Source organism: Chiloscyllium punctatum, chromosome 33 (genome assembly GCF_047496795.1).
Source record: "Chiloscyllium punctatum isolate Juve2018m chromosome 33, sChiPun1.3, whole genome shotgun sequence".
Taxonomy (NCBI): domain Eukaryota; kingdom Metazoa; phylum Chordata; class Chondrichthyes; order Orectolobiformes; family Hemiscylliidae; genus Chiloscyllium; species Chiloscyllium punctatum.
This window is the reverse complement of record NC_092771.1, coordinates 67,869,963-67,895,243: the sequence shown is the minus strand read 5'-3', so window position 1 is coordinate 67,895,243 and position 25,281 is coordinate 67,869,963. Positions and strand designations below refer to the sequence as shown.

Sequence of the window (25,281 nt, the reverse complement as noted above, 5' to 3'; positions counted from 1 at the left end):
CAACAGACAAGATCAATATTCAAAAACAAAACATCTGCAAATGCTGGGAAATCAGGAATAAAAACAGAAATTGCTGGAAAAAAAAATCAGCAGATCTGGCAGCATCTGTGGAGAGTGAACCTTGGGGTCCAGTGACCAGTCAGGTGACCAGCTGCAGCTGACCATTCTGCCTTTTCTGTAACACTCTTTGGAACAGGTTCTGGTGCGATGGGAATGAGACTGTCAATAACAACTGAGACAACAGGAGGATGTGCTCAATCAGAATAAAACCCAGTTTGGTCTTTCACCTTTAATTCAACTGTAAACATTATTCATTATCATTTCAGAAATAAGATAATAGGCCAGAAATCAACTCTTCATGTCATTGGGTCTGACCTGGTCCAGCCTACAAGTGAATCCAGAGATTGAATAACGTAGTTGAGTCTGAACCACCTCTTGGGCAATTAGAATGGATGACAAATGCTGCCCCAGCAAGTGATGCCATGATCCCATGAACAAACAAAACCAATCCAATCGCTGTGGTTAGTTGTAAACTCGCTGGTGTTATTGGAAGAGGATGAATGGGAAGGTTTATGGGGTAAAAGGAGAAGAATGGCATTCAGTGAGGTGATCCTTTGGAGAGCCTCCTTTTGTGCAGTAACAATTCTGTGAATATTTCATTCTGAGCCCTCTACGAAATATCAGGGCAGGGTTTGTAAAGAGGTCAGATTGAATGAGTGTCTCGGTGAACACAAGTGAGACACAGGTACAGAGAGGTTTTGGGATGGATTAAATTATATTTTATACATTTGCATAGTTAGCAACATTTCGGCAGTTAAAAATGGGAGTGTAATTAAAGCAGCAAATAAATCTTAAACATTTTTGAAGCTAAAGGGGATTCTGGGTAAAGATACTGTAGTTAGTGTTTATTTTATTCCAGGCACACCAGCCAGGGAGCACATCCTTCCTGTATCTATCCTCTCGAGCTCTTGTAGATTTTTGTTCCTTTGAAGTGTTTCATGTTTAGATACTCCAGAGAAGACAGCTTCAGGCTCCTCAATCTCTCCTGCCAGGGCAATGCTGCTGTTAGAATTCAATTCACTGGTGCATGTTACTGGCTGCTTCATGACTGGAACTGGAAATTGAGACTGAAAGGTTCCTGTTTAAAATATCTTCAATGGTATTACCAGACGTGAGTGGTTTTAGGAAAATGACCTTGACTTACAGGCATTGAGTGTCAGAGCACTTCCTGTTGTGGGGCATCCTGTTTAGATTCAATCTATTGATAACTATTAGAACTGACTTGCACTGGCTCCGTCAAAGTGGTCAGAGCATTATGGCTGTCATCGAAGGTGGTAACAAACTTCCCATGGGTTAAAAATCGTAAATGATAGAGTAGGTACGAGGTCTGATGGCACTGTTGGAGTATTGATGTGGTTGTTAATCACATTAACTCGGCTGGAGTTGACTGAATTTATATTGTCTCTTTCTGAATCTCAGGATGTCTCTCTGGGCAGTAAGTCTCCACAAACAGCAACGTGACAATGAGCAGGGATCGTTTGTTTTGATTTAAATTGGGATTAGAGCACTGCTGCTTCACAGCACCAGGTACACGGTTGGAGTCCAGCCTTGGTCAACAGCCTGTGTGGAGTTTGCACATTCCCCTATGATTGTTTGGACCCCCTCCAGGTGCTCTGGTTTCCTCCCACTGTTCAAATATTTGTGGGTTAGGTGGATCAGTTGTGCGAAATTGTCCACAGTGCCCAGGATTATGCAGACTCGGTGGATCAGCCATGGGAAATGCAGTGTTACAGGGATGGAGTGCTCCAGGTGGGATCCTCTTTGGATGGTTGGTGGGGTTTGATGGGCCAATGCTCTCCTGCCACACTGTTGGGATTCTATTCTATGATTGAGGATAAAGCAGGGTGTCCTTGGAGAAGGAGCATGTGGTATGTATCAATGTTCTCGATGTCTTTAGGTAGAGGTGGGCATCGCAGGGGATACACCCCTAACTCTACTTTGATTTGGTCCCTTCCCACTCTGTCATTTGTAATGGTTTGCTTTGCCCATAATGGGCTTTGTTTGTAAATATTCAATTGGTTACACGGGTGGTTTATTGCTGGTGATTATATATTAACAAAAACCCAAAATGGTGTAATGATGAACGTGGGAAGGTTGCTCAGCTGTGTGTGATAACATGTCTGGGTCGGAGAAATGGGGGGAAAAAGAACACTTCACAGCTCATAGAAGGAGAACTGAAAAGCAGTTAAATCAAACCAAAGGTTCAGACAGGGAGGGAATATTTCCCTGGAGTTTGAGTAACTGGAAAGTGATGGTGTCCGGGAATAGACAGGATTTTGTTTTACAAGGCATTTGAAATTTTTCAAAACTGTCATATTCAGATAGTTTCATTTCTTTTCTTTTAGTTTTATTTATTGTGGAATAAATAGCTACAATATTTTAAAACCAAATTCACAAACCTTGTGTTAAAGACAAATGTGAAATAAAATCCATCAAACCATACCTCACTGAAAACTGATGTGGAAGTGCAATCTCCTGGAGAATCCCTGCCCACTTCTTCCTACCCGGGCTCCATGGCTATATACATACCTGGGAGATAGCAGGAGGCCATTCGGCCTTTCAATCCTGCTCCACCATTCAAGGGGAAACAGCTAACAATGCAACTCAATCTCCTGTTCCTGCTGTGTTCCAATCCCCTTTGATGACTTTATTTCAAAGAACTATATATAAATCCTCCTTTGGCTTCACTGCCTTTTGTTCCAGTTGCTTTGGTGTGTTATTGTGTGGGTGTAGGCAGGGGTAATGTGATGGTGCTGCCTCCTGGAGGATGCACTCAGCCTCCCTCATCATCCTGCAGTAACATCAACCGGGTTTCACCAACTAGAGATAGAACCCATTTCCAGGATATGGGCATCACTGGCTCAGCCAGCATTTATTCCCCATCTCTCGTTACCCTTGAGAAGATGGTAGGTAGCTGCTGTCTTGAACCATTCACAGTCCATTTGGTGCAGAGAGACCGACAATGCTGGGAGAGAGAGTGTTTTAGGATTCTGGCCGAGTGAATCTCCATCTTTGGTTCTTCAAATGCTGGTTAACTTTATCACGATCGGCAATTGATGTTGAGATTTCAATCTGCAAATCTTCACCATCTAGCACCCTGCATAAAGGAATATGTACAGATTAGAAATTCAGAACAGACAATTCTAGATTCTCTGGAATATCTTTTTCCCCTTTCTTCCCCCAAAGCTGTAACCCTCCAGCCCACTTACACTCTCCCACCATTCTGACTCTACTACCCCAAATGTACACCCTCCCCATTCTCATAGAGTTGTTGATAAACAGATCCATGGCACCACTTCCCATCCCTGGTTAGACTCTGCACCCTTTCTGGGTTCACTTCCTTTCCCTTCAGTTGCTGCAAGTCAACAATGTAACAGCAGACTGAAACAAAAGGAAACAGAAAGGGAGGTGGCAGATCCTGGACAGAACAGGAATCTTCAGTCTGGGAAAATGGGTCACATCCTTTTTTGTTTCTCATTGGTCAATTCCCAGTGTATGACAAGTTGGGAATGGAACTTGGTCCCATGTGGGTGTGGTGACACTTTGACCCTCCAACAGATCAATACTACAAACAAATACGTTCCTCGTCCAGACAATCAGTGTGAAATACTTTCCACTAGTTACCCCAAAGCACATGCTCCCAAACCCACCCACATTCTGTACTTGTGCCAGGTTTCCCCACAGACGCGTGGTCCCTGCCTTGGAATTTGGGATTTGCAGTTCTCATGCAGCCACTGGAGCCCTGATTCTGGAATGTGAATGAAAAGTGTGGGATGGAGGATGTTGTGTCTCGGATCCCCATTCAGACACACGGGACATGTGGGCTGTCACTGGGATTTACTGAGACATCTGCTTAGACAACCTGATTTCTGAGGTAAGGATCATAGATTCAGCCAATTGGGGGATAAGGAGATTAATAAGGCCCAGTAGGTTTTAAGCAGAGGTGGCTCAGTGGCGAGCACTGCTGCCTCACAGCGTCAGGGACCTTAGGCGACTGTGTGGAGTTTACACATTCTCCCCATATCTGCATGGTTTTGTGCAGTTCTCCAGTTTCCTCACACAGTCCAAAGATGTGCAGGTTAGGTGGATTGCCCATGTTAAATTGCTGATAGTGTCCATGCCCGTGCCGGTTAGACAATTAGCCACGGGAAATGCAATGTTACAGGGAATGGGTGGGTCTGAATGGGATGCTTATCATAGGGTTGGTGTGGACTCGATGGATGAATATCCTGTTTCTGCATTATAGGGACTCTATTATATTCTCATGTGGAAGAATGTACTTATCTCGATGTGTTGTGAATCTGTGGAATTCCCTTTTCAAAATGCGGTGGATGCCAGGACAATGTGCCAACTTAATGAAGAGATACAGATGTTGAATTTGCAATGGGTTGAAGGGTGAGAGAGAGCTGGCAGGAAAATCCAGCTGAGACTGATGTGAGCTCAATCATCACCGTATTAAATGGTGGGGCTGGTTCTCCAGTGCCCAGTGCTTATCTTCTTACGGTAATAACTGGAAAGCTGAATCCAAAAATCACCGCCTTCACCAAAGGAGATTTTCGGAAAATGACAGATAGTCAGGTGGATTAGCATTCCAATCTTAGAGAGTGAGGAAGTGTGTAGGGGGTAATGATTTTGCAATTTTAAACTGAGGGGAGACAGTGATTTATGGTTTTAGATTGTGTCGTACATTCGCAGCGTCCAGCATACTCTGTTGTGAATATCCATCCTGTACTTTATTACAAAGCCAAGGTCACTGACAATGAAAACCAAAACTCCCAGGAAACATCGTCTCACCTTGTAATCTGATAAAAGGCTTCTGATAAATCTGGTTGAACTCAGAACAACGATGGAAAGTTGGAAGATTAAATCCAATCCCAAGATCCAGTGCTTAAACAAAAGAAGACTAAATAGGATGAGGCAGGAGTTGGCTAATGTAGACTGGAAACAAAGACTTTATGGTGGGAAAGTTGACGGACAGTGCAGGAATATCAAAGCAATTTTTCGAAGTGCTCAGCAAAAGTATATATCAGTGAAAAGGAAGGACTGTAGGAAAAGGAATAATCTGCCGCGGGTGGCTCAGGAAATAAGGGAGTCTATCAAACTGAAATAGAAGGCATACAGATTGGCAATGACCAAGGAGATCAGAAAAACTTTAAAGATCAACAGAAAGCGAGATGGGATTGGGGGAGAAAAGTGATGAGTAACTATCCCCAGGGCTGGAATAACAGTTTATACTGCTGGAGGGGAACCTATTGTTCGGGGAACATATGGCCTCTAATTGTTGAAGCACTTATCTGTTACCATAGAGATAATCCTGATCAAGTTAAAAATCACAGCACACTCCAAAAGCTTGTACTTCCAAATAAACCTGTTGGACTATAACCTGGTGTTGTGTGGTTTTTAAACTTTATCGACCCCACCACCGGCTCCCCCACATCAGAATCCTGAGAGATACCCCACTGAAACTGAAGTGCCTGTCAGATACTTGAGGGAGCCACGGGGGTGTGAGGGAGGGGTGTGTGGTTTAACCGCAAAGTGCTGAACTGAACTAGACTTTCTAACTGCCGTTGCCATGGAGATAATACTGAGAAACAGTCTCTATTCAAAGTCCTAAACCACAAAGGTATAAGAATGGGAGCTTTACATCGGACAGGTGGGGAGTTACCTGATGCTGCCTGGAGGTGTTTTGCATGTACACTATCCAGGTAACTGCTGTGTCTCATCAATAAAGACTCAAAGAAGATCTCTCAGAGTTCTGTGCCTAGTTATTCCTATCCAGCAGGGTTCAGGAATATGAGTACACAGCAGTCAGTCTTCACAGTGGAGGATACGAAGAACATGCCAGTAATTGATAAGGAGACTGAGGAAGGGGAGGACCTAGATAATAACCACTATCGTGAAAGAGTTAGAGCTGGATATGCTAATGGAGCTAAAGGTAGACAAGTCTCCTTGCCCTGATGGAATACATCCCAGGATACCAACAGAGTTAGGGGGAGAAATAGCAAATGCACTGAGAGTCATAGAATCCTAGAGCAGAGACAGGCCCTTTGGCCCAAACTGGCCCATGCCGACCAGAATGTCCATCCACGCTAACCCCATTTCCCTGCACTTGGCCTATTTGCTTCTGACCCTTTCCTGTCCATGTATTTGTCCAAATGTCTTTTACCTGTTGTGTGTTCCTGCCTGAACCACTTCCACTGGCAGCTCATTCCATATACATACCACCCTCTGTGTAAAACAGTTGCCCCTCAGCTTCCCTTTTATTCTTTCTCCTCTAACCCTAAACTGATCCAATCAATCCGTCCAATCCTTGAGTTCCTGGGAAAAAGACTGAGTGCATTCACCTTATCCATGCCTCTCATGGTCTTATACACTTCTAGAAAAGAACCCCCTCAGTTTCCTCTGCTCTAAACATAAAATCCTCACTTGTTCAACCTCTCCCTGTAACTCAGACCCCTGAGCCCTGGCAACATCCTTGTAAATTGTTCTGCACTTTTTACAGTTTAATAACTGAAACCTACATTACATTCATCATATTTCCAGTATTTCCCCACAGCGCTGGAACCGATGTGACAATGTCAATGGATTACAATCCATGATCGAGAATGAACTCCTTTACAACAATCCCGTTTTCATAGTCTTTCCCATGGTGCAGGTATCCTTGTGTCTTGCTGGTTGCATGGTTAATTAAAGACTTGTCCTTCTACAAAGCAAAGTTGTGGCCTAATTGTTCCTGGGAAATGTGCCATGACTTTTCAGACTTTCAAAAACAAATAAAACCTCTCTCCATACTCACCATGCTGACATGGACTTGGCTGTGTCTCAGGGCTTTTGCAGTCACACAGATTTGAAATATTCGCCCACGGACAGAATGCACACCTTTCCTTCCAGATGAAAAGTCCAATAATATTCAGATCGGCACGGATCAAGTAACCATCAGATCGGAACATGAAGTTCCATTTGTATTTCTCATCCGCAAATCCACCCTTTCAGTACCATACAACAGAGCACACAAGTTAGCACTGTTAATACAGGATGGAAATTCATAAGACAATTGTAGTATTAAACTGTAGTTTCCTTGTTCCCCCAAAGCTTTAAACCTCAGTCTCACAATTTCTCTCTTCTGTGAACTGAAATCCAAACCAATCCCCCCACTCCTTTCCTCCACACCCAGTTCTCACACACACTCTCTCTTTGAATTCAGTTTCCTAGCTCCTGATGAGAACCATCCTGCATACACTGCTTCCTGCACACTCTGGCCAAGACCCATCTTACTAAAATGAGCCAAATTAGAATTCTAACTGCAGGCCCATCCTTGTCCCTTTCCATAACAACCCTGAATCTTCAGAAAAGTGTTCTGATAACTTTCTGCAAAACGCTGCACCACTGACAGTCTGATCACATGTCAGGGTAGCAAGAGAAGGGCCATTCCCCAGGGTCCTGCTCCCAGAGGGATGAAGCTGCTAATGATAGATTAATCCCTCACACCCACAGCCTCCTTCCCAGGCACTGACCGATACTGCGCATACTCCCACAATTGGCCAGCACTGCGCCCGTGCACTGGTCTCCCCTCCTACAGCACGTGCTCCCGATCATACAGGAGTCCAGGTGATTGACAGCAGCTGCTGCCCAATATATCAGAATCCCTCCAGTATGGAAACAGGCCCTTCGGCCAAACAAGTCCTTACTGACCCTCCAAACAGTAACTTACACAGACCCATTCCCCCTAACTAATGTAACTAATACTATGGGCAATTTAGCATGGCCAATTCACTTGCCCTGCACATCTTTGGATTGTGGGAGGAAACCAGAGCACACGTAGGAAACCCCCTCAGACACTGGGAGAATGCGCAAACCCCACACAGTCGCCCGTGGCCGGAGTCGAACCTGGGTACCTGGTGCTGTGAGGCAGCAGTGCCAACCACTCAGCCGTCTCTATAGAGTGGAGGGGGCGGGGCTGGAGGACTGGGACAATGGGATTGTAAACAATGAATGAATGTCGAGGACACTGGGGGATGGACAAGTCAGTGAGGGACAGGAGCAGTGCAGCAGCAGGAGGGGATCCTGGACAAACTGAGCAATGGGAGAGTCTGACAGGAGAGAAACTACAGGATGGTTCTGTTTGGAGAATCAGGCAGGGACAGCTGGGAGACAGTATGGACTGGTGGCTTGGGCAGGTTTACTAATCAGCCTCTTCAAAGATGCTGTTACTCAACTCTGAGCCTGATCCTCCTCATCCAGAGGTAAGGACATTTACACTATTTCCTGGTGGGCAAGGGATACAGGGACTACCTTTCAAAAGGAACTCACCTGTGTTGGTTACATAAACAAGACTCAATACAGACTCACTGACAAAATGCTGGGGTACTTGAACTTCATCCAGAATATTAACATCTATAACTGGGCAACGCAGACCCCAATGTACAGAGTTAAATCCTGGATACTAATAACAGCTTTGTGCATGGGAAATCATATCTCATGAATTTGACTCAGTTTTTCTGAAGAAGTAACAAAGAGGATTGCTGAGGTCAGAGCATGGACATGATATACATGGACTTCAGTAACGTGTTTGACAAGGTTCCTCATGGGAGACTGCTCAGCAAGGTTAGATCGCATGGAGTACAGAACTGGCCCGAAGGTAGAAGGAAGAGGGTGCTTTTCAGGCTGGAGGCCTGTGACCAGTGGAGTGTCACAAGGATCGGTGCTGGATCCACTACTTTTCGTCATTTATATCCATGATTTGGATGTGAACATGAGAGGTATTGTAAGTAAGTTTGCAGATGACACCAAAATGGGAGGTGTAGTAGACAGTGAAAAAGATTACCTCAGAGTACAAGAGGATCTGGATCAGATGGGTGAATGAGCTGAGGAGTTCAGTTTAGAAAAATGCAAGCAGCTGCATTTTGGAAAAGCAAACTTTAGCAGGACTTATACAGTTAATAGTAAGTTCCTGGGGAGTGCTGCTAAACAAAGAGTCCTTGAAGTGCAGGTTCATAGTTCCTTGAAAGTAGAGTAGCAAGTAGATAGGATAGTGAAGGCGGCAGTTGGCCTGCTTGTCTTTACTGGTCAGAGTATTGAGTATAGGGGTTGGGAGGTCATAGTGCGGCTGTACAGGACATTGCAAAAGTTGCCGAATCAATATTCCATAGAATTCTGTTCTCCTTCCGATCAGATGGATGTTCTTAAACTTTAAATAGATCAGAAAAGAATTATAGCATGTTGCCAGGGCTGGATAGGCTGTTTTCCCTGGAGCGTCAGAGGCTGAATGGTGACCTGAAACAGATTTTTAAATTCAGGCTGGGCATGGATAGGATAAATAGACAAGATATTTGCCCTGCAGTGGGGGAGTACAGAACTGGGGGACTGGGAGGGAGGGTAGGCAGACAGGGCGTGGGTAGATCGAGGGGGGTGGGACAGAAATGGGTGGGGAAAGAGAGGGGGGATAGCGAGGGGTGTCACAGAGACGGGTGGGGACAAAAAGTTGGATTAGAGAGGAGGGGAACAGTGGGGTGCTACTGACAGAAAGGGGGAAAAGACCTGGGGGGGGGGGGCAGGCAACCAACAAATGGGGGGAAGAGACGGGAGACGGGGGGAGTGGGGGAAACAGGCTGGCGGAGGGGGGAGGGGAACAGGCCGATGGGGGTGGGGGTGGGGAAGAGGTGGAACAGACCGACGGGGGGAAAACAGGCTGACAGAGGGAGGGGGGACAGACAGAGTAGGGGGAGACTGGGGGGAGCAGACAGTGTGGGGGAGACGGACAGTTATTTTATAGATTTACAACTCCATCCTGTTCCTGTTTTCTCCTCCTCACCTTTATCCCCTCTGAAGGGCTCAGAACAACTGCATAGTTCTTGGAAAGTAGAGTTTCAGGGAGATCAGCTGCTGAACGTGGCATTTCGGACACTAACATTGAATAGAATGCGCTGATTCGATTCGATTCCACTGTCCGTGTGGTATTTGCACATTCTCCCTGTGTGTCTGCGGGGGCTTCCTCTGGGTGCTCTCAATTTCCTCCCACAAATCCAAAGCCATGCAGGTTAGCTGGATGAGCTTTGGGTAATGGCAGGTTACAGAGTTAGGGTGGAATACTGTTCCGATGGTTGGTATGGTCTCATGAGCCGAAAGGCCTGCTTCCACACTGTAGGGATTCTGTCACTGAGTATAGGGATTAGGAGGGCACGTTGTGGTTGAGTAGGGCATTGGGGAGGACAGTTTTAGAATACTGTATTCAATTGTGGTCTCCCTGATTTCAGAAAGATGTTACCAGAATAGGACTCAACCTCTTAATGACAAGTTCCTGGGAAGTGTTGACAGACAAACAGACCGTGCAGTGTGGGTTGATAGGTCATTGAAAGTGTGGTTGAAGGTAGACAGGTCGGTGAAGGTGGTGTGCGGTATGCTGGCTTATTGGGCAGTGCATTGATGATAAGAGTTGGGGGATCATGTGTACAGTTTATTGGCTCGGCCACTTTTGGAATCCCCAGACTGCTTTCAATTCCAGTCTCCCTGCTATTGGAAAGATGTTGGGAAACTTGCAAGAGTTCAGAAAAGTTTTAGTAGGGTGTTGCCAGTATTGGAACATTTGAACTATAGGGAGGGGCTGAATAGGCTGCGGCTGTTTCCTTGCTGCACTGGACACTTTAGGTGGCTTTATTGCTTCTCGCAATTTTATAAAGTTCAATGATAGTGTGACTAGTCATGGTTTCTTTTTTCCCCAGGGTTGGGGAGTCCAAACAAATGTGAATCTTTTTTCCAAGGTGGAAATGACAAATTCTAGAAGAGAGATGGCAAGTTTAAAGGATATGAAAACCAAACCAACTGAAGATGCTGTAAACCAGGAAGAGAAACAGAAGTTTCTGGTAAAGCTCAGCAGGTCTAGCAGCATCTGTGAAAAGAAATTAGAGTTAACGTATCTGAGGAAGGGTGACCAGACCTGAAACTTTAACTGATTTTTCTTCACAGATGCTGCATGACCTGCTGAGCATTTCCAACAACATCTGTGCAAGTTTAAAGGGAGTTGTTTGGAGTATATACCTGAGAGTAACTTTATAAAATGCGAGTGAGACCACATCTGGAGTAATGACAGAAGGTTTGGTCCCTTTATTTAAGGAAATACGTCATTTCATCAGAGGCATTTCACAGAAGATTGACTGGGATGAACCCTGGTTTGCAGGGATTATCTTTTAAAAGACTGAAGAAGTTGGGACTCTACTCACTGGATTTGGGAAGAATGAGAGGGGATCTCATTGTAACATGTAGGATTCTTAAGGAGTTTGGCAGGGTAAATACTGAGAGGATGTTTCCCATCATGAGGGAGTCTGGAACCAGATTCTGGGTCAGTCACGGAATCACGGGTTCTGTTTTTGATTCGTCAAGTTTAAGGCAACACCGACACGGGTCAGGGGTTTCAGTAGCAATGGAGCTGGGGTGAGGTGGAGACAAGCAACATTTTAAGAGATTGTAATTCCTGGTGTTTGTGATTGTGTAGATGTCTGATCAGAAGGTCACCTTGGGGTCAGATATGAGAGCAATATTGTCAAGAGTGTGGTTCCTGTCTCAGACAGTTCCCAGGGAGAGGGAAGGGCTCAGCAGTAAGGGAAAGTGATTTGTAATAGCAACTGAAGGCAATGGGTTTAACCATTGCAATGTTCCATTGCAGGAAATTGCAGCCAATCGCGTAGTGGGAGTGTGATGAGCAGTTTGATAACTGAGTAATGGAGAGGGATGATGGGCATTGTCAGTGTACATGTGAAACCTAACACGGTGCTTTTGGACGATGTCACCTCCTGGCAGTATGTAGGTGAGAAACAGGAGGGACCAAGGATAGATCCTTAAGGGACACCAAATACAAGGAATTCAGAAAGGAAAGGGAGAGTCAGGATGGAGTAGGTTTTTCCAACAACAGTGGGGTCAAATATTAGTTTGTAGCAGAATGGGAGAGAAGGACATAACCAGAAAAGACAGACAGGTAGAACAAGGAACAATATCTGTGAATTGGGGAGGGGGAGTGAGGAGGAGGAGGAGCAGCCCAACTCCAAAAGCACTATTCCTACAATAGTGACATCACCCAACTCCACCCTAGTCTCAGCTCATTTACTGAAATACTCGTCCATCCCTGTTTTATCTCCAGACTTCATTATCCAAACACACTCCGGGCCAGCCTCCCACATTCAATTTCCATGTAATCTCAAGAGTATCTAAAACCCTACTGCCTAAATGCTCACTTGTACCAAAACTTGTTGATCCATCAAAAGGCTCCCATTAACAAGCAACAATTTAAAATTCTTACCCTTGATGTAATTCCTGGCTGTGAACATCCCTGTCTCCCTGCACCACACAACCTGTGAGACCCCGACAACTCATTTTCTTTCAGACTCCCAACGATGTGTTTATTCATTGCTTCGGGGTAAAAAACAATGACTGCAGATGCTGAAAACCAAATACTGGATTAGTGGTGCTGGAAGCGCACAGCAGTTCAGGCAGCATCCAACGAGCAGCGAAATCGACGTTTCGGGCAAAAGCCTTTCATTAGGAATAAAGCTTTATTCCTGATGAAGGGCTTTTGCCCGAAACGTCGATTTCGCTGCTCGTTGGGATGCTGCCTGAACTGCTGTGCTCTTCCAGCACCACTAATCCAGTATTATTCATTGCTTCACCTGTCTAGCTGTTTCTACTGTTGCCAAGGCAACACGGTCTGGAATTCCCACCCTAACGCCCTCAGACCTGCTTTCCTCCTTTAAGGTACTCCTGAAAACCTGCTTATTTGGCAATTCTTTTGATCACCTGACCTAATATCCCCATCTGTGGCCTTATGTCAGAAGGTCTCAATAGTATTTCTATGGAATTATAAACATGATAAAAAAAAACTGTTGTTGATTTGCACATACATTGTCAACTCTTCAATGTTGCTGAGTGAATAAGCTATAACAGCTCTTACCCAACCACATTGTGGGAACACCTTCACCACACAAATTGCAGCTGCACAAGGAAGTCAAACATCACCCTCTCCACAGGCAATCGGGCTTTGGCACTGATCACTGGTATCTGTGGAGAGAGAACCACACAGTTGATATTTCAGGGAGTGCAAAATGCATGATAGGGAGGGAAAATGGTGAAGAATTTGGATTTTCAATTTTGTGTTTTACAATGTGCACTAAGTTCTGTAAAATCTCTCATCCCATACCATGAAGATTTCCTCCTCTTCCTGGTCAATATGTCTTTCCTTTCCCCTGCCCTTCACCTTCACACATTTCCAATGCCTTGGTCACAACAACACTGTGCTGTCAGTGAATTTTATCACGTGGTTGAGTATTGTCCCGCCCCTCATTCACTCCGATTGGTTGAAGGACCAACTAGCACCTCTAAGCCCCCGTTCCCCCACTCTTATTGGTCCTGCGCTGACATCAATAATCCGAGACCCATTGTGGGCTGGAGCATGCTCAGTGCTTCCTGATTTTGCTGCTGTTCATCAGGTGTAAGAGAGAGGGGGCTCATTCCTGTTTCTCCTGATGTCAGACAATAACAACAACTACCTGCATTGTATGGAGCCTTTCACATTGACAAATCTCCTAAAATGCTTCAGGAATGATGGAAACGATGATTAAAGAGAACGATTTTTAGAAACATCTTTAAGGCAGACAGAGGGGGTTCAGGAGGATATTCCAAAGGTTTGTGTCCTCGGCAGCTCCAATCATGGAGTGATATAGGTGGGCAACAGCTTACAATGGAGACAGTTAGTGGCTAACCATAAGTTAACAACCTCATGTCCTAGCCCCACTACCCCACACACCAGGCCTCGTTCTCATAGCCTGCCCTTACACACTACCTATGGTTAGCCACTAACAATCTCCATTAACAGCGGATCACCCTCCCCCAGCCAGGTCATTATGCTTTATCCAACTGTTCTTCTCACTCTATCCCCACCTGTCCTTTACTCCCCTCTTTTCTCACTATCTCTTTCGGTTTACCCTGAATCCCTCACAGGTTTAATGCCTCCCGAGTGGCACGAGAAAATCTCCCTGCTCGTCAGGACCCCATGCTTTCCCCTTCCTATGCCATTGGTACCAATGTATAATGTCCTCCCACTAGTTATTTTCCCTTTTGAGAATATTATTCTCCCTCTGTGAGACATCCTTGACACTGGCACCAGGGCAGCACCACCCCATTCTGATCTCTCACTGTCGGCTGCAGAAACGGCAGACTGTGCCTCTGACTAGAGAGTCCCCTCTCACCATCGATCGTGTGGAACTGGATATATCTCACATTATGTTCGAAGCCAGTCTCAGTCACAGTAACTTGGCAGTCAGTGCTACATTCCCCTGAAAGTCTATTACCACCTACATTTTCCAAAACAGTATACTTGTCCGAGATGGGGATAGCCACAGGAGACTCCTGCAGTACTGACCTACCCCTCCTACCTTTCCTGGAGGTAACCCATCTGTATTTGCAGTATCCTGCAATCCTGAGACTGCGACCTATCACACCCCCCAGCTCCTCTCAATTCCTCACTGCCTTTCATCACTCCTCCACCAATCCATGCGTTCCAATAGGACTTGCAAACACACTTGCTGCAGACATAATCATCAGGGTCATCGAAACTCTCCCTAATCTCCCACATCCGACAGGAACAGCACGCCACTCTACAACAGGCCATCTCTCCGCCTTAACAATCTACAGACCAAGACAAAGGCACAGTCTTACTGCTCGGAAAATACTGCCCGAGAATAACTTAATGCTTACGTTTTATACCTTAAACATTTCATCAAGAGACCCTAAGACATTAAAAAGAAATCCTCACCTTACTCACTATTGTAGATTTAATAAAATAAAACCGACTAAGATTGATATTTGAAGAGACTGAACCTCACTGAGCTGATCCCCGGCTCTGAGGACTTCCAAGGGTGAGGTCTCTCTGAGGCCAGCTGTGAAATATCAGTGTTTCTCTTCTCTGCCCACTCCATTTCCAGAGAGGTTTGTAACTTCACAGCCAGTCAGCTCAGAGAGGTCACTGCTTGGTTTTATTCCCTGGGGGTTGCCTTTGCTGCCCAGACCAGTATTTATTGGCCACCTTTACTTGTCTTGGAGAAAGTGGTGGTTAACCGCCTCCCTGAAATGCTGCAGTCCATGTACACCACAGTGATGTTTGGACAACAATCCCCCTCTGGCCCCACAACCCTCCCTGTCTCTGTAATCCCCCTCCAGCTTCAGAAATTACATGGCCGTGGCATAAGATTTTTATTTAGATTCATTTTTGTTTCATAAACTGGCCCAAAAAAAGAGAAATATTTCACCCCCAAACAAATTTCTGTTGATTGACCTTTTGGAGAGGCTGACCTGACACATGGACATTGCAGTGTTTTATCTCAAATTGTACACGTAGAATGATGGAACTTTCTTTTAAACATTGTTAAAGAGGGAGGCAATGGCTTAATGGCATTCCTGCCAGATGAGTGACATGTACAGTGTTCCGAGGATTAGGGTTAGAGTCCCAACATGGCTGATGGCAGCATCGGAATTCAATACAATCTAGAATGGAAAGGAGAATGATGACCATGAAACTATTGTTGATTGTTAGAAAACCCATCTGGTTCACTAATGTCCTGTAGAGAAGGAAACGGTCATCCTCACCTGGTCTGGCCTACATGCGACTCCAGACCCACAGCAATATGGTTAACTCTCAAGTGCCCTCAGGAAAAATAATTTAAAAACTGTTAACAAATATTCCACAGGTATCACTTAAAAACTGACTGTTCCCATTGGGACCATGTGAATTTCTGAACGGCCTGAACTAAAACGGAGTTTCAGCTTCACCTTCTCCCTGTCTCACCTCACTATTTACACCCAACTCCAAAACACTCTCATTGAGCCAAGCAGCCCTCACAGTGCAGCCATCATTTTCATTGTCTGCTCACACCTACACTGCCCTCAGCCTCCTGTACTGTTCCAATGCATCTCAATGGGAGCTCAGGGACAGCACCTCACCTTTCAGCTCAGCCCTTTGTAACCCCAGAGTCAACATGGACCTCAGCAGTTTCTGAATGAACAGACCGTTGTCAGAAGCTGGAACATTCCACCTGGAAAGGTGCTGGAATTTGAGTCCAAAAGGACTTTTAATGGGAAGTTTGCAGGTAACTGAAAATATGAAGTTTACAGGTTAACATCATGAAGTGGGTGATTGGGTCTAAATCTGACAGTTCTTACAAAGAGACGAGGTGTAATCTGGATAAATCTGTGCTCCCTCTCAGGCCAATATCTCCTTCCTCTGCTGCAGGGCCCAGAACAGAGCACAAACCCAAAGTGTGACCCAACCATGAATTTGTACATCTTTCTGCTTAACAAAAATATTGGAGATATTTTACCACAAACAGAACAGACAATACTTTCTCCTTCCACAGTTAAAAGCCAATGATATTCAGATCCTGATGACTCCATTGACTATAAAAACTTGCTTTTGAGATCCCAGCCTCAATTATTCTGATTTAATATCCTATGAAATGAATTCACAAAACAAAACTCTCAGTCAGTGCAGGAAGAATACAAAGACATACTTTTCGCTTGGTATGTGCTTGATGTGTAAATGCCTCTCTTCAAATCGCACCCCCAATCCTAGGAAGAGGACATGCACATGTGCCTCACCTGGACCTTGCCCCTAATAAAGATGGCGACCATATCCCAGGACCTATCACCGCCTCAGGGCCGCAGCCATTTTCCCATCTGCTGCAAACGCGGGACCGAGAGTTTCTAATTCAGACTAACGACCCGCACAGAGGGTAATTGAAACTTCCCAGTCTAAAGTGATTCATTTGGCCCCAAGGTCCCATACTTCCCGCGGGAGCCTGTGCCCCACAACCTGAGCCGCCTCCGGAATTTTAATTTTGTTTCTTTCAAAGATGTGAAAAGAAGGGCCCTGTATAGACTGCTGCTGCACGCCGTCCACCTCTTCTCCCTCATCCACCGTCCGGACACACCTTGGCATGCCCACTTGCCACCGGCCGGTGGGGATCCCCAGTGGAGGGCTCTCTACGCGGGAGTCCTCCCCCTTTCTCTCGGGGATCTGGGGTGGAGGGTGTTGCACGCAGCAGTCTCCTGCAACCGTAGATTGCGGTGGTTCACGGACTCCCAGCCCAACTGCTTGTTCTGTGGCGCTGTGGAGTCCGTGGACCATGTATATATTGGGTGTGGGCATTTGCCCTCCATTTTTGATTTTCTTAAAAACCTCCTCCTCTGCTATTGGTTGCACTTCAGTCCCACGCTCCTGATCTTTGGGCACCCGGTACAGAGGAGGGAGGGCAGATCTGAAGACCTCCTCGTGGGTCTGCTCCTGGGCCTGGCCAAACTGGCCATCAACAGGTCCAGGCAGCGGGCTGTGGAGGGGGTCGTTAGGGCCGACTGCCTGCCCCTCTTCCAGGGTTACGTTAGAGCCCGGGTGTCCTTGAAGAAGCAGCACGCGGTGTCCACCAACACCCTGGAGTTGTTCAGGGAGAGGTGGGCGCCACAGGGAGTGGAGTGCATTATTTCCCCGTCCAACTCTATTTTGATTTAGTCCCTACCCTCCCCTTCACTGTTTTGATCACACAGCATTGCCCTTTGATGTGAAGGGCAGTGCTTGTCACTGGCCACTGGGGCGTTTTCCTATCTTCCTGGTGGTGGAAATTGAATAAAGATTCGTGCACTTTGTGTCTCTCACGGTGTCTCACACCTGCACACACACACCATGGGTGCTGGGGAAAAAATAAGTACTACCGCAGTTTAAAAAAAAATAACAGGAGATTGGGTGATAATAAAAAAAAAGAAAAAAAGATATAAACATGAGATTGCATATGGCCATACTAGAAAAAAAAAGTGATTCATCATCTCCGTCTCCGAGGCCACTCTCCCCTTCCCTGTTTGCGTCTCCCACATTCACCGACGGCCGTGTCACGTGGCGCTGCACAGGCAGAGTTACTGGTGATGTGTCATCCCACTGGCCACGCCCCTCATTCACTCCCATTGTTTGGATGATCAGCTGGTTCCACTTGGTCCACCACTCCCACCACCTTTTCCTATTGGTCTGAAGCTGCCATCAATCAGCTGGACCCCATTGTGAGGTCAGTGGTGGGATCCTCCCCCTGTCTGAATTAAACCCAGAAGGTGTATGGATGGTGTCAATCAGGAACAACAAGCAGAAGGTGCTGGGAAAGCTCAGCAGGTCTGGCAGCATCTGGGAACCGAAATCTGTCCAGTGGCCCTTCCTCAGAACCGATGGGAGCTGGGAAAATTAGAATTCTGACACTGTGGAAACAAGCCATTCGGCCCAAAGGTTCCACAGCGTTCCTCCGAAGAGTATCCCACCCAGACCCATTCCCCTACCCTATTACTCTACATTTCTCCTGACTAATACACCTAACCTACACATCCCAGAACATTATGGGAAATTTAGCTTGGCCAATTCAACTAACCTGCAGATCTTTGTATTGCAGGAGATAGGGGTTAAAGAGTAAATAATAGGGAGGGACAGAACCCAAAGAGAGACTGGAACATTTGGAAAGACAAAGGAGTGGATTATGATCTGGCTGGGAGAGTGCATATCTGTTAATGGAGGGGACAGGAACCTGTGTCTGGCAGCATCTCAGTGGAGGTGGCGGAAATGGCGACTGATGATCTACGTTCTGCTGCAAAAACAGACCCCGAGCTTCCAGCTGCCTGCCACTTTAACACACGAGCCTGTTCCCTGGCCAACATCTCTGTCTCACGCTTACTGCAGTGTTCCAGTAAAGCCAGTTTTTCCAAGGACTGCAATTTCCCCTCCCACATAGTCAATACCATCGAATGTGTCTCCTCCACTTCCCGCACCTCTGTCTTTGAAATCCACACCTCCAACTGCAAGGATAGAACCCTCCCCAAGTCCTTACCATCCATCCAGATACAACACATCATCCTCTGCCATTTCCACCACCTACAATCATACCCCACCACCAGATTCCTAAGGCGTTTGACAGGATAAATAGTGAGAGGATGTTTCCCATCACGGGGGAGTCCGAAACCAGATTCTGTGTCAGTCACGCAATAAAGGGTTCCATTTCAGATTCATCAAGTTTAAGGCGACACAGACGCGCGTAAGGGGTTTCAGTAGCAATGGAGCTGGGGTGAGGAGGAGACAAACAACGTTTAAGAGATTGGAATTCCTGGTGTTGTGATTGTGTAGGTGTCTGATCAGAAGGTCAGCTTGGGGTCAGATATGACAGCAATATTGTGAAGAGTGTAGTTCTGCCTCAGACAGTTCCCAGGGAGAGGGAGGGGCTCAGCAATAAGGGAAAGGAATTTGTAAGGCAATGGGTTTAACCATTACAATGTTTCATTAGAGGAAACTGCACCTAATCGAGTAGTGGGAGTGTGGTTAGCAGTTTGATAACTGAGTAACATTGGAGTAATGGAGAGGGATGATGGGGAGGAAGAGTTGGGCATCGTCAGTGCACATGTGAAACCCAACATGGTGCTTTTGCACGATGTCACCTCCTGGCATTGTACGTGAGATACAGGAGAGACCAAGGACACCAAATGCAAGAAATTCAGAAAGGAAAGGGAGAGTGGAGATGGAGCAGGATTTTGGGAGAGAAGGACCATAACCAGAAAAGACAGAACAAGGAACAATATCTGTGAATCGGTGAGGGGGACTGATGAAGAGGAGGAGGAAAGAGAGTTGGAAAGTCTGTAGTTTAGTGAGATTAGGGTAAAGGGTCAAGATGAGCTCTGATAAGGCTTGACATGAGATTGGAGAAAGATGTCAGTTAAGGACAAAAACCAGGAACACTACGTGATGCAGTTTGGCTCCATGGGCTAGTGGGAGGGAGGGAAACAGCAGATCGGATTATCTCAGTCTGAGTGACAGAGAAACTCCATGTGCTCCAAACTCTTGTTGTTGGAGAGAATGTTGGAGGAGACAGGATGATGAACAGTGTTTCACAAAGAAACAAAACCTGGGTAAGTGATATTTAAAGTGAGTGAACAAACCTAATGTATTTAACGTTTATCCAAAATATTAAAACAAACGACTGAAGTCCTGGTTCGAATCCCATCTTGACAGATGGTGGAGTCTGAATTCAAGAAAAAAAAAACTGGAATTAGGAATCTCCTGATCTCCATGGAATCATTGTCAATGGCGGAAAACATCCTGCCAACCTGACAGTGACCCAGCCAGCTACTCTCTGTATTAATCACTGCAAAGTCTCAACAAAGGAATGAAACTGGATAGACCGCTTGGTATCTATCAAGGCACCAGAAAATACAACCACAGAATCAGCCCTCTCGATGGTGCAACGTCCTCCAGACTAACATCTGGATTTTGGGACCAAAATGTGCAGAGCTGTCTCACCGACCAATCAAGGAAGAGCCTGACACAGTCATACTCACAAAATCAACCCTTACAGACAATGACCAGACACCATCATCACCATCCCTAGATAGAGAGTGTGGTGCAGGAAAAGCACAACAGGTCAGGCAGCATCCGAGGAGCAGGAGAATCAACGTTTCGAGCCTAAGCCCTTCATCACCCTGACCTGCTGTGCTTTTCCAGCACCACACTCTCGACTCTGATCTCCAGCATCTGCAGTCTTCACTTTCTCCTAAAATCTCTGGATATGTCCTGTCCCACCGGCAGGACAGACCAGGCAGAGGTGGTGGCCCAGTGGTGTACAGACAGGGAGGATTTGCCCTGGGAGTACTCAGCATTGACTCCGGACACCAGGAAGTTTCACGGCTCCTGCTGGTAACCACGTACCATCCTCCCTCGGCTGATGAATCAGTTCTCCTTCATGTTGAACAATATATGGAGGAAGCACTGAGGAAGTAAAATGGTATCAAACATACTCTGGGTACAGGATTTCGATATCCACAATCGAGACGAGCTCTGCAACAGAATTACTGACTGAGCTGGTCAGGTCCTAAAGGACATAGCTGCTCAACTGAGTCTGCAGTGGGTGGTGAGGGAACGAACAAGAGGGAAAAACATACTTGATCTCATTGTTATGAATTGACTAGCTGCAGATATATCTCTCCATGACAGTATCGGTAAGAGCGACCATCACAAATTCCTTTTGGAGACAAAGTCTTGCCTTAAAGTTGAGAAAAACCGCCATTGTGTTGAGTGACACTATCACCGTTCTAAATGGGATAGACTTTGAAGAGATGTAGGATCTCAAACTGGGTATCTCTGAGGCACTGTGGGACATCAACAGCAGCAGAACTGTACTCCAGCGCAATCTATAATCTCATGGGATTGTAAATTCCACTCTCAACCATCACAATGTACAGTAAAGGAGGGCATGCCAAGAGCAGCACCAGGCATAACTAAAAATGAAGTGCCAACCTGGTGAAGCTACCAAACAGGACTATCTGCATTTCAAACAGCATCAGCAGCAAGCAACAGAGTTAAGTGATCCCATATCCAGTGGAACAGATCAGAGCTCTGCAGTTCTGCCACACCAAGTTGTGAATGGTGATGGACAGTTAAACAACTCACTGCAGGAAGCATCACAGATATCCCCACCCTTACTGATGGAGGGGTCTCACACATCCATGCACCAGATAAGATGACAGCATTTGCAGCAATCTGCAGCCACACGTGTCAAGTGGATGATCCATCTCAGCCTTCTCCAGTGGTTTCCAACATCACAGATGTGAGTTTTTAGCCAGTTCGATTCAGTTTGAATAACATCAAGAAATGGTTAAGTAGTGCAAAGGCTACGGGCCCGGCAAATATTCTGGCAATAACACTGATAGCTTGTGCTCCAGAACTTGCCACCCACCAAGCCAAGTACCGCTCCAGCACTGGCATCTACCGACAATGTGGAACATTGCCCAGGGATGTTCAACACAAAAACACAGGATAATCCAACCCAGGCAAGTTCCATCTATCAGTCCACATTCGATCCGCAGTAAAGTGATGGAAGATGTCATCAACAGGGCTACCAAGCAGCAGCTGCTCAGCAACAGTCAGCTCAGTGACACTAATTTTAGGCTCCACCAGGGCCACTCAGCTCCCGATTGTGTTACCGCCCTGATTCACAACCTGACACCTAACTGAATCCCAGAGGTGAGGTGAGGGTGACAGCCCAGTCCCACTACAAGATCACTATTTCTAGCTGATTCCACCCTTGTCTCAGCTCATGTCATCTCATCCACTTTATGTTATCTCCAGACTTCATTTTCTAAACACACTCAGGGCCAGCTTCCCACATTCAACCTCCCTGTAATCTCATGAAAGTCTAAATCTCTGCTTGTTGATTCATCAAAAGGCTCCTAATTATAATCAACAGCATACAGCCATAGAGATGTACAGCAAGGAAATAGACCCTTCGGTCCAACCCGTCCATGCCGACCACATACCCCAACCCAATCTAGTCTCACCTGCCAGCACCTGGCCAATATCCCTCAATTTAAAATTCTCACACTTGATTTAATTCCTGGCTGTGATAATCCCTAGCTCCCTGCACCACACACACTTTGAGACCTCGAAAACCCATTTTCATCGAGACTCCCAACCATTTGTTAATTCATTACTTCACCTGTGTGGCTGTTTCTACAGTTGCTGAAGCAGCTTGGTCTGAACTTTGCAGCCAAAACCTCACAGGTCTGCTTTCCACCTTTAAGACATTCCTCAAAACCTGCTTTTTGGCAATGCTTTTGGTCACCTGACCTAATATCTCCATCTCTGGCCTTATGTCTAAAGTTCTCAACATTATTTTTGTGAAATTATAAGCATGACAATAAAAATACAAAGTGTTGTTGATTTAGACATTATTTTCAAATCATCACTGTTGCTGTAATGAATAATCTGTAATGTCTCTTACCCAACCACATTGTGGGAGCACCTTCACCACACAAACTGCAGCTGTACAAGAAAGTCAAACATCATCCTCTCCACAAGCAACAGGGCTTTGGCATTAATCACTGGTATCTGTGGAAGGAGAAACACAGTTGATGTTTCAGGGAGTGCAAAACGGATTACAGGGAATGAAAATGGTGCAGAATTTGATAAACAGAAATGGAAGGAAAATACACTTGCTTGTTGGAAAAAAAGAATTCTTGACTGTCAAAAATATTCAAGAAAAAAGTAATCTGATAATAGAGCAGTACATGGTCAGGGGCTGGGCCGCAGTGAAAAACTCATTTACAAAGGGTCTATAAAAGTAATAATACAGTAGTAAACAGACCAAAAATACACCCATGGTTCGAGACTGAGGAAGCTTGATATTGACAAAGTGGTTATGAGGGAGCCCAGAGGTGAATCAGAGCAGAATTGGCTGCTGTGATCACAATGACTCTACGAGAGAAAGGCTGCACATGCGCCTGGCTGCACCTTGCCCCCTACAAAGATGGCGGCTCCGAACGTGTCCAGTGAATCGTTGTCCTGAATAAAGATGGCGGCGCTCACTCAGACCTGCAGCCGCACTGAGGCTATTCCCCATTTACTGCAAACACGGGACTGGGACGTTCAAATTTGTGTTTTCCAACGTGCACAATTTGTTTGTAAAACCTCTCCGCTCATAGCAACACAGTTTTTCTCCCGTTTCCCAGTTTATTTCTTTCCTTACCGTATCCTTTCTCTCCATAACTTCCCGAGCATTCATTACAGCGACTCTGCTCCGCGCGCGAGGGTGATCACATGGTTTAGTTTGATTTTGATTGGTTGGAGGATCAACCTCCCGCTCGGTCCTCCAGTTCCGCCCACCGACCTTTCATTGGTCCGGTGCTGACATCAATCACCCAGGGTCGCCTTTGATGACTAAAGCATGCGCAGTGTGTTCTGCTTGAGCTGCTATGTTGGGTAATGTGATAGGAGAGTTTGCTGAGGGGAAGAATTCCCTCTGTGTGAGCTCTGCAGTAGATTTCCTTTATTCATGGAGGGAATTGCCTTCCTACTCATGACTGTATAGCTGTGATTGATGAATCAATGCCATCTGAATCAGTACATAAACACCCCATTTTCATTCCTTTCACAACATCTGAGATCTTTAGCACATTGTATCACGGTCTTCTTTGGAAACAAAAAAAACATGAAACGGAGCCTCAAGGAATCGGAGCAGGAGTAGGTCATTCATCGCCTTCAGCTTGTTCCCCCATTCTATCAGAGCATGGCTGGGCCAACCCAGACCTCAACACCTCTTTTATGCTTCATCCGCATAGCCCTCAACTGCTCAATATTTCAAAAATCTATCTGCCCTCTTTTAAAATAATTTGAGATAGAATTATAGATTCCCTACTATGTGGAAACAGGCCCTTCAGCCCAACAAGCCAGAACAACCCTCCGAAGAGTAACCCAGGCATTACACTCCCACATTTAACTTTCACAATTGTTTGTGTGAGAAAATTCTAGCCATTCACTGAGAGAAAAAAATCTTTACTTTTTCTAAAATGAATGTTCCCTTATGTCATGTCCCCTGGTTTGAGACTTCACTGGTGCTAGAAGATCTAGTCAACATCTACTCTGTCAAGTTCCTCAGAATCTTGTTTCCATAAAATCACCCCTGCTTATCTATTCTTGATAGGTCAACCCTTTCGGCCTCAAAGCACCTAAGTGAATCTTTTTTAAATGGTCTCCGATGTTGGTTTATCCTTTATTAAATATGGGAGCTAACATTGTATACAGCACTGCAAGTGAGGACTCAGCAACAGCCAGTGTGGTTAACCAATCCTCAATCCATTCTAATACATTACCCCGATACCATGAGCTCCTAAATTGTGCAATTAACTTTTATGTAGCACCTTATCATTTGCATTTTTAAAATCCAAATACAGAACATCATTGGATTGCCCTTTATCAGCCCTGCTTGTTATCTCCACAATGAACTGTCGCAAATCTGTCAAATATAGTTTCTCTTTCACAAAACCCAGTCTACCATGTTTAATGATAAGCTTTTCTAAATGTCCTGCAATTTCTTACTTTAACATTCGACTCTGTAGATTCTTTCAATAGATTTGCTAAGTATGATCCCCCTCTCTTAAATCCATGCGGACTCTGTCCAATCCTGTCACTGTTCAGTTAAAAACTTGACTGTACTCCAATGTAGTTAGTAAATGTATCTGTATTTATTTTTAAAAATTGATTACTTATCAATGATGGACCCATGCAATATCAAAAAATTAGTGACTCTGCATTTGGGTTATAATGTTTCTTTCTGTTAATTCCTTTTCATACTGTTATGCAGACAGCACCAAGTGCTCACTCTTAATTGTGAGTAACTT

At 45.5% G+C, this 25,281-nt stretch overlaps 1 long non-coding RNA gene across 1 annotated transcript; it reads right to left on the bottom strand.

Moving 5' to 3' along the window:
- Positions 1–347: 347 nt before the first annotated feature.
- Positions 348–23,713, bottom strand: LOC140458572 (uncharacterized). Its single transcript, XR_011953569.1, has 5 exons — positions 23,631–23,713; positions 22,887–22,993; positions 12,998–13,104; positions 6,857–7,046; positions 348–3,157 (listed from the first exon to the last, which is right to left on the bottom strand). It is a non-coding gene; the product is annotated as an uncharacterized lncRNA (long non-coding RNA).
- Positions 23,714–25,281: the final 1,568 nt, after the last annotated feature.